Source organism: Streptopelia decaocto, assembly GCF_964273445.1.
Source record: "Streptopelia decaocto genome assembly, chromosome: 2".
Lineage (NCBI taxonomy): Eukaryota > Metazoa > Chordata > Aves > Columbiformes > Columbidae > Streptopelia > Streptopelia decaocto.
This window is the reverse complement of record NC_138655.1, coordinates 14,331,076-14,345,753: the sequence shown is the minus strand read 5'-3', so window position 1 is coordinate 14,345,753 and position 14,678 is coordinate 14,331,076. Positions and strand designations below refer to the sequence as shown.

General features: G+C 42.2%; 1 protein-coding gene across 1 annotated transcript in view; it reads right to left on the bottom strand.

Annotated features, from left to right (window-relative positions):
- Window positions 1-14,678, bottom strand: part of SNTB1 (syntrophin beta 1) — a 115,815-nt gene that overhangs the window by 27,127 nt on the left and 74,010 nt on the right. The window lies entirely within an intron of this gene.

Genomic DNA, 14,678 nt, shown 5'->3' with positions numbered 1-14,678 from the left:
TCAAAGTGACTACACCTAATTTTGCTCTTGGTATCAGAAATGTACTTGCACTGAAATAACTGGGAAGTTTTACAAATTATTTCTTTCAGGGTTTTTTCCTACTGTGAAGACAAATATTTGTCTTTTCACTGAGATCTGTTTTGTAGTTTGTACTGGCCTAAGCTTCGTATATATACTGGTATAAAAAAACCTGAAGTTACTCAGTTGAGTAACACCAGTAGAAAACTACAAAAAGAAAATTGGAAACCATGTACTTCAGTAACATTGTCGTATGCAAATATTCATATAACCCATTTTATAAGTATAACAAATGGGATTGGATATCATACTAGAGGTTTCATATCAAAATTTCTGGAAATTTAAATACCATGTCCTCATTGGCTTTTTTATTTCTGTAGCCATATGGAAATCAGTCAGGCACAATTAACTGTTTGTCAGAAAACAATCTATTAATTAACACCATTCTGTGCGAATGGGCTGAAAATCGTGCTCATTGCTTGCCAAAACCCATCCATTTCTGCCTCATGTTTGTGCTCAGAACTAAACATAGCTACATATATGCTGCTTGACATAACTGACCAAGGGAAAAAAGAACAACTGCTGCTGAGGTTTTTCAGAACCAGCAGCCAGCAAGATTTTTCTAAAGATAGGTAGAGGGTCAGCAGGGCTTCACCTCTGCATCTCACAAAATTCCTTACTGACAGATCTTTGATTAAACTGAGCAGATATAGATTAAATCCCAATTAAGACATTCATATCTTTAGTAGGGCTTGAAGGAGAAAAGAAAGTGAGGGGGGAGAGTAAGTCACAGCGTTTTCTAGGCTTAACCTTAAAAATATAGGACCCAACTTTGATTATATTTATAACCATTCAGTTCTACTGACGTCAATGGATTTACTCCTAAATTATGCCGTGTGGGAATCGGGCTAGCTATCACCACATTTCCTTGCAGATAACCAGAACCCCTTTAAAAGCACCATTTAGGCAAAAGCACGTCCTCAGACAACATGCATCCTCAGATAACCCAGCTAAACTCGGAAGAAGGGGCAATCAGTGATGGGGAAGGCCAGGAGAAAACTGCAGAGTTGTAGAAGAGGAAGGGAAAGAGATCTTTTGGTGTCATCCGCATGTGCACAGAACCTTCACTGCTGCTGAATCCTGGCCACTAAACCGATCACTCCCAGGTGACACATGACAACATGGTGGCTGTTTTCTTCCCTAGCAGAAAAGCAGTCTGTGATCTGTGCTGCCTCTGATATCGGTATTCTTGTATTTCATTTTTAGTAGAGCAGCCTGCAATGCTGCTGCTTCCAAAACTTAGAACCCCTTTGCAGTTCCACACAGGGCTGCAGGTGCATAACTGTTATCAGTTAGTGGTTGGCTCCTCCTGACTTTTTCAGAACTGTTCACTCGCTTGGATGCGATCCTGTTACCACAACCCATTCCTTCTGCTTGTGCTTAGCAATGTCCAAGCAGCTGTTTTAAGTTATTCGAAGGGGCTAGAGACTGCAGTTTTACTTGACGTGCCCAGGCTAATGGAAACTGATGATGTACATGACCTTTGAGGAGTGCAAACAGCCCCTCTATCCATTCTGAAGTGAAAGAAGACAGAGAAGCTAAAATTCCTCTCTTGGAGGTCTCCTCGCAGCTGTGAAGAATTAATCTTACAGAGTTATGAAAGGTTCAGAGAAGGCTGGTCTTATTCTTGCCAATACGGGATATTTCAACACCTTCCAGCCCACTCAACCATTTGTACGCCTGTCTGCACCAAACAATTTCAGTGGGCTACTCCTTCCACTGTCACCTTCCCCCAGGCTCTCGTAGCTCAGCTTCATCTCCCAGTCTCTTCCAGTGCTGTCCCACTCTTCTCTTCTCCCAGGCTCTATTCATCTTTCCGTGCTCGTCCATTGGGTTTATGTACCGCATGGACAAAAATCACGGCAGAAGCACAACCTCTGATGCATGGTTCCATGTTTTCTCAATCATCTACCTTTCCTACTCAGATAGGGTTTGCAGCAGAGTCTGCTCTGGCTAGTACTGTTTTGCTGCAATCTTGCACCATGACATTCCATGTCTGCCTAATCCCTAGGCCCTCTCATACTTACATAATTATTAATATTAGGTTATTAACCACAACAATCGCCACCAGAATCAGTGCTGCTCTCTTCCTCCTTTCAAACTGTTGCAACAACAAAGCAAGAACCCAACAGTAAGTCAGCTCATCCTCAATAACCAGCTTTCCCAAAAAAGCCCACAAACGCAGGGGGCCTCACGACAAAAATATCACATAAAAGGTTTTCACATGACCTTGTGCAGCTGTGTGATCTCTCTCCACGCTGCTCCTCTCTGCAATACCTCCGGCTTCTTCCATCTCTTCCAGTTGACTTTGCTTTTTTAAAATCTGCCTGCACTTTTGGGTATGCAGATTTAAACCTCTGTTTTGAAATTTTAAGTGAGAGAACGTTAATGTCTTCTTTAACCCTGTGATTCAGGGATCCAAACAACATAGCAATAATAAGCATTTTTTTAAGTGGAATGAACACACGTGTGTGTTTAAACCTGAAGTTTTAACGTATTCCTCCCCTGAAGGGCCCTGTAGTGAGCCTCATGGGATGAGATGAGGCCAGAGACAACACCATACAACACTTCTTTTCATAGTAACGTACAAGCGTTTCATTCCATAAACAAATAGGTAAGCTTCTATTTCCATAGCAGGCTTCTCCTCCAAGTGAACTTTTTAGAGCCATTTCCATAAACGTCACTGACATTTCCAGTATGAAGCACAAAAAGGCAGCTATATCCATACAACACACAGGCAGCCTACTCTTGCCGACGTCTGCAACTATTTTCAGCACAAGATCAGTGTTTGCACAGCAGTATCTGCTCAGTAGAAATGTATAAATAAAAAAAGGCCCAACAATAATGCAATGGGTTCGCACAGTTTGAGGAATTTTCACAGTGGCGAACAGTCATTAGCATGTAGTGATTAAAACCCAGGTGCTTCCTTCAGCAGGGCTACTGTTACGATATGAGCACCTGAAACTCGGGGAATCCAAATAACACCTGAGAAAACCTTTGTAAAGTCCATTTGTCTTCAACAGCAACATCACTATGTTGGGAGCAGCAGGTCCAAACCCCCACACAGAGTCTCTTTCTGATGTACACCCAAAGAAACGGTCACTTTGGCTCCAGAGCCCCTTTTTGTACCCTGACTATTGAACAGACACACTGTACAAGCTGTTAGCTCTTTCAAAGGAATAGGTGGAAATTCCTGTTCTGGGGTACGTATCTAGATCTCCAAGATGGTCCTCAACAGTCTCGCAGCTGGAGCTGGTAAGAACGGGTGTGCTTTTGCTGAAGTTGTTGGAGTTGCTGACAAGATGGCTTCAAAACACTCTTCATAGCAGCGTGCCACCCAAGTGCTACCATTTTTTAGCATACTTTTCAGACTCTTCTGATCTCTATCTCTAATAAGTTTATCTTCTATTGATTGCATACCTGTGACTCTACTGACACTCTGCCATTTCTGGAAAAAGACTATGCTGTTAGAAGAGAAAAATATTTAACATCACTATTAGACCAGAAAAAAAATGTGACTCCATAAAACATTTCATCAAGAGCAGCTCTAAAATGGACTGTAGAGTTTTCCATGGATCCTGTTGTGTGGTTATTACTAAAGATGTTGTATGACATCTCTGTTGCGACTGCATTATTTCTGTGTGCCATGTTAGTTCAGGAAAAGATCCCATGTCATTCCAATAGGTTCTGTCATGAGGTCAGGTATGATACAACTTTACCCCTATGGTATGTCTGACAGGCTAAGTCCTCAGTGCCTCATGTGAGTGTGAGGCCCCTTCACCTCTTTCACGTCCACCCTCTGCAGGCCTTGGTAATGCTGCAGGTATGGGGAACTCTTCCAGGAATGATGCAAGGATGGGGCAGTTTATCATACATCTAGAGAACTTTGCTCTTGCAGAAGATCCTGTTTTGGGTTCTCCTACTCACTGATTCACTCTTCTTCTCACCCTGTCCCTTTCAAGCAGTTTTTCCTATCTTGTATTCAAAGTCTAATATCAATACCGAAGATTGCACCTCTATGTTCTTTGGGTTTTTCTATTTGATTTCACTAGATATTCTGTTTGAAGCAGCAGCAGTCCTTCAGCCTTACTGATCAGTTTTCATTGCACAAAGAGAAGGACATAAAACTGTGTTTAACCTGTAGAAATAACATTTATTTTGTCTCTATTTCTTTGCCCTCAGCAGCTGGTTGTTCAGGGCTTACATTAAAACTGGAAATGTTGCTCTCTTATGTAGTCATTGTGCAACTCCTCCTTTCTTTCCTAATCCTCCAAGTGAAGAAAACAGCCAGGAAAAGGATATTGTGCATGTTGGAATTTTTGTCCATCTCTCCATGGGGATGATTAGCAAAATGCTGTCTCTCCCTGGAGTTACAATTGTAAAATGAGATCGAAATCTGGCCCTTCAAGGGAAGTGTTACTTTTGGGAGTGATCAGAAACAGCTGCTTTCAAAACCAATGATGCTGGCTGTTTGTGGTAATTCAACAATTGGTCTTCGGAATTTTACTTGTGAGGACAAGAGAACTTTGCTGAAGTATTTTTAAATAAGGTATCTACTAATAAAAAAAACATAGCAATGCTCCCAAATTCCTTGCAATGCCATGATAATCATTGGATGGTAATCTCCGACAAGGTTAAATCTAATGTTATTCAATGGCAGTTCCCCAAAGTAGATTCCCTTTGGTAGTAAAATCGTTATCTTACTGTTTAAACATTCAGGCTTCCCTCTCTATTTCACAGTCCATAAAGCACCTTTATGGTGTTGAGATTTTTTTCTTCCAAACAGACAGAAGACAGTTTGTTTTTCCTGCTTTGATTAAATCCTACATCCCACAAGCAGTGAACCTGTGATACTGCTCCACTGTTTTTAATTGTCTCCTTCTATTAAGATGCCAGCACTGTCTGTCTTTCCTGCAGCCCCAGCGCGATTCTGCTACGTGCCTGGCATTAGCGCTGCCGGGTCTGAGGTTAATGTTACACTGTACAACTCATTAGCTGCGCATTACTCTCAGAGCCAAAAATCAACGTGATTGATCCAACAATATGTTTGGGCTTGGGACCGAAACTCAAATGAGGTCTCACCAAAAGCAAAGGTCAGCAACTTGGCACAAATTCTGCTGTGCATACAGAAAGCTTTTCTTCCAGACTATTTATCAGGGAAGGTACAAATGACAACTAATACAGGCCTCATTAAAAATGAGAAGAGGAAACCCCTTGTAGAGGGCAAGAAGGCTCCCTTGCTATCATTTTTTTTTTTTTCAGTCTTTTCCTAGAGCTTTTATTTACATTACAGTAAATACAATATGGAGCTTAAAGGTAGCTGTGGGGCTTGGGGTTTAGGAGACTCATTAGACTAATTATTGTGATGCACACTATCAATTACTGTCCAGTTAAGCAGAGTGGATAACTCTGCAGCCAGAAATAAATCTTCAGGACTGAAGGATCTGGGGGAGTTAGTTAAAACATCAATGTCAAAACATTTTCTCTCTTAAAATAACTAAAATAAAACAGACACTAGTTTAGGGGTGAGAGAGAGGAGAGGAATGATACAAGAAACCTTTTCAACTGTGGATTTGTTTCAAGTACAGTTCTTACGAGGATTTCACTCATAACTCAAGAACTGAAATCAGTACTTCAAAATATGCCATTTTACATGTGGTATCATCATGTTCTTTCTTCCTCAGTAACCAAGGGTGCTGAAAGTGCTATTTATACAACAATTAGGCTGTACAAAAAATACTTCCTTGCAGTTTGCAGAGTTGCTGTGTTGCAATATAATTGTCTAATGGCACATTTTTGTAAGTGCCGTCATGGTATTATGGGTATAATTTCATTTTTACAGGATACGATAATAAGGTAAAAGGCTGGCATTAATAGCCTCAGGAACATATTACATAAACAGAGGCTGAAGATTAAAATTGGACTGGATTTGTAGACTCTGCATTGAGTAATTGTCTTGCCACACTGAAAATTATAACACATATAACTTTTGCCTCTCCACTATTTTTTTAAACTCTCCTATTCTTCTAAAGGTCAGTCCCTCTTTCCAACAGAGAACACAGCTTCTTCTCAAGGTATTTTTAGAAAATCTGTTTATTTTTCTCTGTTAACAGTTTTTTGGCAAAACAGGATATGAGGCATATATTGCTTCTGCTTGTACTAGCAGTGATACTGTGCTCTTCCGCAATACCCCTCAAACATTAACCAGCTTCATCGGTCCTAAAAACCCTTGTGGACAGAGACAACGCACCTCAGATTGCAAGCTGAGTGGGCAAGCAGGATGGGTCAACACTATGCAAAAAGACAGGAGAGAAACATTTTCTTCCAAATTAGGGCATTTTTACCAGGAATGGCTCTGCTTTTGCCAGGAGTTTTCTCCATAGGGATCAGCTGAGGGTCCTGGGGGAAAAAGCGCTGCAGGGCAGAGAGAATAAGGTTTTTTTATGGCCTATTCTGCTGCTTTCTAATCTATTTATTCATGCCATTAATCAAAAAGCTGAAATGTGAGTATTGTTGTGCTAGAAAAAAAAAACCCTGATGACTGGGGTGAGAGGAATTCATACTGGGCAGAGCCTGAAGGTCAATGCGTCCCTAATGGGCCCCTCCATTCCCCTGAAGGTGATTTTTAACTTTGGGAGACAAACCCAGCAAATGAGAACAAGGTGACGTTGAACAAAGAAAACACAGCTCAACAACAACTTAATGTTTGGAAAATCTGTGGTTTTCTAAGATTGGCAATCTCTTCCCTTTCAAACCTCTCACATGCAGCCAGTAAGCAGAAAAAATGCAGATGAAGGAGCAAACAGACACAGTGCAAAGGCATAGCTGTTGCAAAACACTGTCTCAACACCCATCACATCACAGTGATGTGTACTCAGCTCTGGGCTTGTAAGAATAAATCTGTTTGTCCTGTACAACTGAAGTGGGATCCTGGGGCTGGAGGGTGAGTTGGGTGTCCACAGTGCTGCTCAGCTCGGTGAGGCTGATGGAGGAGATGCTCAGGGCTTTCCTATTGCTTAGTCTGCATTCGCCTTGCTCTTTGTTTTAGCTGAGAGTAAGGCATTGCCTTAATACCAGCCTTCCCATCCTGGATAACACACACATCACTCCAGAGCATCTCTGAATGCCCGGGATGAGCTCCACACCTTCTCCAGCCAACATGCTGGTCTGCTTTCTCCCATCCTTCACTCCACAGCTGGGCAAGCACAGGCCCTCCCCTGTCCATCCCCACCACTGCTGATGTCCCACTTGGACCAGCAGAAGGAGGCAGAAACACAAGGCAGAGAGAGACCAGTTGTATTGGCCTTTCAGTGCTTAAAATAGCTGAGAAGGGCACCCTCTGCTCCCACTGACAGCAGGGCTGGGTATGGGTTCAGGAGAGGTCTCTGCTTCCTCATGCAACATTGTTTTATCAAGGAGAGGGTCTTGTTGCATATAAATTGCATTTGAAAACCAAGGAGCATCACTGTCCACAATTCCTTCACTGTCTTTCTTCCACTATTTACTGTCAGAGACTGAGAGAAAAAAGGAGGCCTTTCACCTGCTTCTGAAGGAAGGGGATCAAAGCCTTCCTTCACATCGTACCTATATCTTTCCTCTATGTGTGCTGGGTTTTTTTGTTGCTTTTTTTTCAACTGAACTTGACTGCAAATATGTTCAAACAAGGGCTTTCAAAAGCCCCAGAGCCCCAAAAGATGAGCTGACTCGGTATGTGTGCAAGGGGAGGTGGACTCTTTTGGACAGATCTAACTGTACCTGCCAAGGTGAAAGATGCAGAAGCCAAACAACGTGAAAATTTAGCAAGATCGAGGAAGAAAATCCCTTATCTACCAAAATTTAGAAAGTTCCTCGTCCAGCAAAATCCAGCCCAGCCAAGCAGCAGTTCAGGCTTGTGTTATGTAGAAGAAAGAGTTAAGCATCCATGACGTGGAAGCCATGCTGTGCAAAGTGGCCAGCACTCAGGACCATGCTGGGATGTGCTCCCACAGCCACCAACCCATCACATTGGAGGAACCGAGAGAAACAGCTCCCACACCCTGGGGAGGCAGAGACACTCCCCCCATTTCCTTTCAGCATCCTCTCCTCCTTCCAGGCTACAGCCCATCATTTCCCTTCTCAAATCCTGCCCTGGGTTTGTTAGCAGGACATCTGCAGAGATGTCCTTGCAGCAGAGCCACGGCCACCACGTGGAACCCACCTGTGGTCCGTGTCCCGCTCTGTCCACACAGGCACAGCTGCCAGAGCAGGAGTCACATCTTCGGGCTCACAATCCCTCCTGATGCAGGAAGGGAGAAGTTAAATAAAACTCCATGATGGGATGACATTAAAAAAGAACTTTCTCATCGTTCCTGGGGTTCATAGGAACAGGGATAGCAATATACTATGTTTTATGGAAAAATTTACGTCAGTTGTTAGGACAGGTAGATAACTGAGGCAGAGGGAGAGCAGACAGGGTGTGATCACTTCTGCTGGGGTCTGGCCAGAACTAACACAGCCTTCTTGTGGGAAGGTTGAGGGGAGCTACAGGGACCCAGTTTACACTTCAGCTCAATTTCTGCAAGCATAGTTTACCACCTGAAGGCTACTGTAGGCACAACGGTGCTCACTCACTATTTAATTGTGCTCCGTAATTATCTGGTAGGGGGGGGTTTCCTTTACTACAACAACCCAGCTGTACTGCAGAAATACAGACTTTCAAGACAAGGTCCTTCATGCATTTACCATCATATTCCTAGAATTTTTCATTATTTATTTACACTAATTCTTCTTTCCAATCCTCTTGCACTGAGCACTTCTGCCTGACTTAGATTCATCATTTGTTCAGCTCTCATTGGCATGGGAACAAACAGCACGTGTGTTATGGATAAAGACTGGCAAAGCCTTTAGAACAATACGGTGAATGAAATGCCTGTTTTCAGCCCAAGTTTTCCTTAATATATCCATTTACTGAAGGCACCTAAAGCAAGAAGAGAACAATGTTACTGCTCATAAAAGTGGCCTGTGGAGGAACTCCGCTGATTCTGGGAGAGGAAATTACTCCTCATGCTATTTCAGGTTTACGTCTTTCCTAAGAACAGGCTGATCGTTATCCCAGATAATGAAGACTGCTAATGTAATTAAACGCTCTGTTGTGGTGTTTTACAAGGCAAACAAATAAGTTCCGGAATTAATAAGCTGCAAGGTCAAGTGACATAGGGCAAAAGCAGGACTCTTCATTTGGATGTAAGCAGTCCACAGAAAGTAATTAGCTGGGATTTAAAAGTACAATTTCTAATTTAGGACACACAGAAGATTTTCTGTTTTGAGGTAAGTATAATCTCCAAAAGGTCAGATCAATTTTAAGATTATAACCAGGTGTATATTATCAATATGAGAAACTGGGTCCTTCTCTAACAAGTCAGAACAAGAGGCCAGGACCAAATTGCCTTGCTCTTCTTCCTCGGAATTATAGATGGGTAGTATTTCCAAACATGCCTAAATAATAAGTAAAGGAAACAGAGACTGAAAAGAGGAAAAAAAAAAAAAACAAAACCAAAACAACCCTGTAGAGACTAGAAATTGCAAAGGACACCACACTATAGGTAGAGACTAGAAATTGCAAAGGACACCACACTATAGGAATGTAATTTAATTGCAAAGAAATCAGGCATTTGACTAATAGTTTTCTTAGCCCATGTTTCTAGCAGGTTATTTATCTAGTTAAAACATACACTGATTTGCACTGGGGGTTAAGACATAGCACAAGCCAAAACTCGCTGCAGTTACAGCCTAAACACACACAGGTACTTTCCAGGGCCAGAACACAAGCCTGGGATTAGTACAACCTGACTTTTCTTCCTGAACATGCCGCTGGTTCAGCCTGTGCAGCCTGACGAGGCCTCACCAGGCCGCCGCGTTTCTCAGCCCCAGCCCCTCTGCACAGGCCATCAGCACTTCTCATGCATTGGGATTTGAATTTGTCATAAAACCTGCAGAAAACTAACGCTACCCCGCTGAAAGTAATGAGTTTTCTATCAGTGTAACTATCTGATCTGGCTCAGGGCCAGACAAGCACTGCCACCACCATGACGGGAGAGCTGGGAGAGCTAAGCGGGACGGACGGTGACAGCCCCAACCATGGACACAGACATACCAGGGTTTTTAAAACACTGCCTAGCAGCGGGTGGTTAAAATCAGATATTCACAATGTTAAATAAAGGCAAACTGTTTTAACTACATGATGGCCTGGTGAATTTTAAGCTCATTTTAAGCTCAATTTTACAACCTGGAAATTATACAAAATATTGAGACTGAAGCTTCTCTACTCTTCTTTGAAAACTTATTTGTGATAAAACTAACAATGTGGCTCTGTTGCTGTCTACTGGTTTTGCTAACGAGTGAACGTACGTCTAAAGGAAAAGGTAAATCAGAAATGTTTTCATTTTATACTGGGGAAAACCAGAAAAAAACCCCAACAAAATCAAACAACCTCAAATACACTGTTATGCCATTTGCCTAAATCTTGTTTGGACAGCTTGCACAGCTCACAATCTTTCTGTTATCACTCCCTCCTCTGAATTAGAGCGAGAGCAGGAAGATAAATACAATACTGCAATATACAGCTCGATACTGAAGAAGATCACTCTGCTGTGACACGCCTCGCACTTCAGCTCTAATACAATGATATGGTTATCTAGGGTTTGAAGAGACTGAACAGCCTGTAATATATTAACACACTTTTCATTTGGAGATAGTGTCAGGAGCTGAGAAACAACTCCAATTCACCGTGCCGCTTTGGTTATTTCCCCTTCAGTGTCGGGTGTTTTCTCCCATCTGATCTCCGCTCCAGATTTGTGCCCCGCACAGGCAGAGCAACGTGAGCAGCAATCAAGCTCTGGGTTGAGATCTAGTTTGAAAAACCCAAAGAGGCACTTCTGCAGCTTCAAATATTAACGTTATAAGAGAAAACTTGCAGCAACTCCTATTTTTAAGTTTCTCAAAGGAGCTTTGAGATCATTTTAAGCAGCCCAGTGCCTGTAAGACATTTGACATCCAGAGAGCAGAACAGTATCTGGCTGCAGAAGCACTTTTTCTTTGCTCCAAGCCTACATTTAAAGTGTCATTGGCACAGTGAGGACAGGGAAAGACACAGAGCTTGGGGTTTCATTTAGCCTGGCGCCTGGCTACAGCTTCAGTTCCCCCCAAACCAGTCATACTTCTGCTTGTGTGGCTGACTGCTGAATTGGCAAAGGCTGCCTTTGCAAAACCACTTTTGCCAGAACACCTTTTTGTGTTTGCATTAAAAAGGCAAAAGTGTAGATAAAGCTTTTGGCAACAGTATCTTGGTTTATTGGAACAGAAGTTACAAACTGATAAAACAAACTACTGTTTCCTCAGCATTTTAGCTCTCTTCAGTGCAAGAGACAAATTTGCTCCTCATGAAGGAACTCAACAGTAGGTGGATGAGTGTAAAGAGAAAAGCAGCAATGCCTGTTTCAGCTCCTCTATAGGCCACAAGATGTGCAGAACTATAAAGAAGCGGGAAAAAGAGAGGTGGAAAACACATTTCTACAAGGGTTGTAAGGATTCCCGGAAAGAAGAGGAGCAAGTAACACACATATGGAAAAGCTCCTCAGTCAGGATGACATTACTAACCTCTTTTTATGTCTTTGGTCACTAAAAGTGTCTTTACAGGGAGCATTAAAAAAAGGAACGACCTGGAAAGATTAAAACCCGCAGGTAGCTGTTCCTGCCAGTTTAGCACGCTTGTTAATCCCACAGGTCTCGGTAAAGTGAAAAGACAAATAAAGGGAAGAAAAGGTGATGGGGAGTGCACACACCTCATTACAAACCAGTACTTGGCTTTTCTTTTAGTTACAGAAAAGTTTTAGGACACTGGTGACTAACACAACTCCCTAATCCTTGGCCAGCTTCAGAAACCCTTGCCATAAGGTCAAGGTCAGGACAAGGTTAGTGCCTTAATAAAAGAGGGATTATGGCATCTCTAATGATTGCTTCTGGCTGTTTTTCTCCTTACCTATAATAATGCCACAGTGAGTGATTGCTTTCTTAAGGTGATGCAGAGCTCTTTGCTTTACATGCTGAAGGCCCCTCACCACCCACCCCAGGGCACAGCCAGGGACCTGATGGATGTTTCGTGCTGAAGACCACAAATTCAGGGCTGTCTTCACAGGGAAGTTCAGTGGAGGTGGAAGAATCCTGTTAGCATGAGATTGCATAGTACCTTAGATAACCTACTATTTATTTTAATGATATCCACCTGAGGGAGGCTCCGCTAATGAATCTATTTTTGTAGTACCATAAAGGTTGAAGTTTAGAGCTAAGTTTAGAGCAGAGACATATAAAAAATGTCAAACCAGGAAATGGCTTAATGAAAGCAGAGAGTAATCACAGCAAATTACATTGACACTTCTATGGGATTACATTTTGCATTCCCCAAACAAGCAGAAGAATTCATCTCACTTAGCCCTGTTCCATTTTACTGAGAATTGACTGTAAGGATAAGCTATGTAAGTAGCATAATGCAATACCATAAAAGCTGTTTCTAAAGTTACAGTCTAAGATGCTTTTCAACACGGAGTTCAGATTTCTTCCCACTGCAGTATACGGAAAAATAGCAACATATGCCACAAAATATCACAGAGAAAAAAAAATAATGATAATATTAGGTAGAATACAAGGCGCATGTTTTATTTTCTGGCTACTAATAACAAGGTCCCTTTCTAAACTCTAATGTTTAGAATCCAACCATCAGTGGATGTGGTAGGGAAGCTCACCCTAGGAGAAGAGAGCTGGTATTCCCAGTATGTTTCCAAAAATTACTGCAGAATTTAATGTCTCCCCAGTGGCAAACCCAGGCTTTGCATGAGGAGCATCTAGAAAATCTGTGGTCAGCACCTCATGCAGGTGCCTTGAACACCTCCTCTGAAACAGTGTATATACACTTTACATATATTATACATGCACACTATATATACCTTCCTCTCCCATGCTTTGGGTTATCTTTCTTTCACCCAGGCTTTACAGCCCACAGTCCAGTAACTAAATAAAAACAATTTCACATCATTTTTTATCATATGTAATGATTTTCTCTGCTTTTCAACAGATTTCCAACATGAGAAGAAGCTGGTAACTTTTGACCTCACTCCATTACTATTGCACTGCTCTGGATGGTTAGTTTAATGAAAAAAACATGTTGACTTTTGGATAACAATGTCACTGCAAATCTCTCAGGGCTAATTCTTGATGACAGCCACTGTAAATACACTGGAACACTCACAGAGCCACAGCCTGGCCCTATTAAAGGCAACACAAGTTTCACCACTAAATTCAGCAGGACCTTGAACCAGCCCATAATGAGTAATGAGAAAAAAGAGCTCAGTCCATAAAGAAAAAAAAAAGAGGAGGAAGAAGTGCATGAACAGGATACTGTGTATTAACCGTAAGGAAAGGAAATTCAGAAAGCAGAGGCATGCCATATGTCTGCTTAAAATGACCTGTGAATTTTTCATATGATATATATAAGGTCTATGTGATCTGCTACAGAGCAGTTACCCTTTCAGAGGGGTATATTTTGCAATAGAAAAAGCCTCTTATAGAAATGAACACAAAAAGGAAAATGGGATTAAAGACCACATGGCTGTACAGTTTAATACTGTTAAAATCTACTTACCAATGCTTTGGTGTTTTAAACCCAAATGATTCCCCACAATTTTTACATTTTCTCCAGCACTAAGCCCCAGAGCTGTGCAGTCCTCCCTGCTCTGCAAGCTTGGAGGGAGGGACAGGGAAACACACAAAATCTGCCTGCAAGGTTTTGCAATCTTTGACTCACCACAAGTGGCGTGGACTGACCCACATTTTGCTAGAAATTAATGGTGTGCCTTCATAAATGACACTAGATTGAAATATGGTGCCTGCAGCTGTGGCTCCCTTATTACCTTATCTGCAAATTTCCAGGTAGAGCTAAAATGTACAGTATTTTTTCAGGCCAATTGCAGTCAGCTTTCCACACCTGTGCTGGATCTACAGGTTGAAAGGGCAGTGTGTACACAGTGGCCATTCTTCCACACACCCCAGGTCGAGAGGCAGACATGCTCTGAATGGCTGCCCAGGCAATAGCTGGATAGGAGGTATTTCTAGGTACAATCCTAACACTGTTACTGTAGAAAATCCACACTTATTAGTTGTTTAAAAGCCTAGAACAATTTCTGAGAGTACTGATTTAAAACCAGACCACCTCATACTGACAGCCTCCCTGTGCATTCATGGGTTGGCTTTCTACAGGTCAACAGATCTCAAATTACTTTCAAACTGAACACCATCTTTCCTTTGTGGCGTAAAATATTTTGAAACTGAAACTGTGCAAGACACCGGGTAAGAGTTGCAATTGCAAGCTTGCCCTTCTGGGAAGATTACCTCAAATGCAAGGTTACAATTAAGGAAGAAGCTCCCAGATGCAGCATGGACACCACCACATGCTCCAGACCATACCCAGCTCCTGCAGCCAGGCACAGCAGAGTGGTGGACCATGGACCAAGAAACTGGTTATTTCCCAGGCTGGGAGTCAGAAGGTGACATCTCCTGTACATGAATGGGAG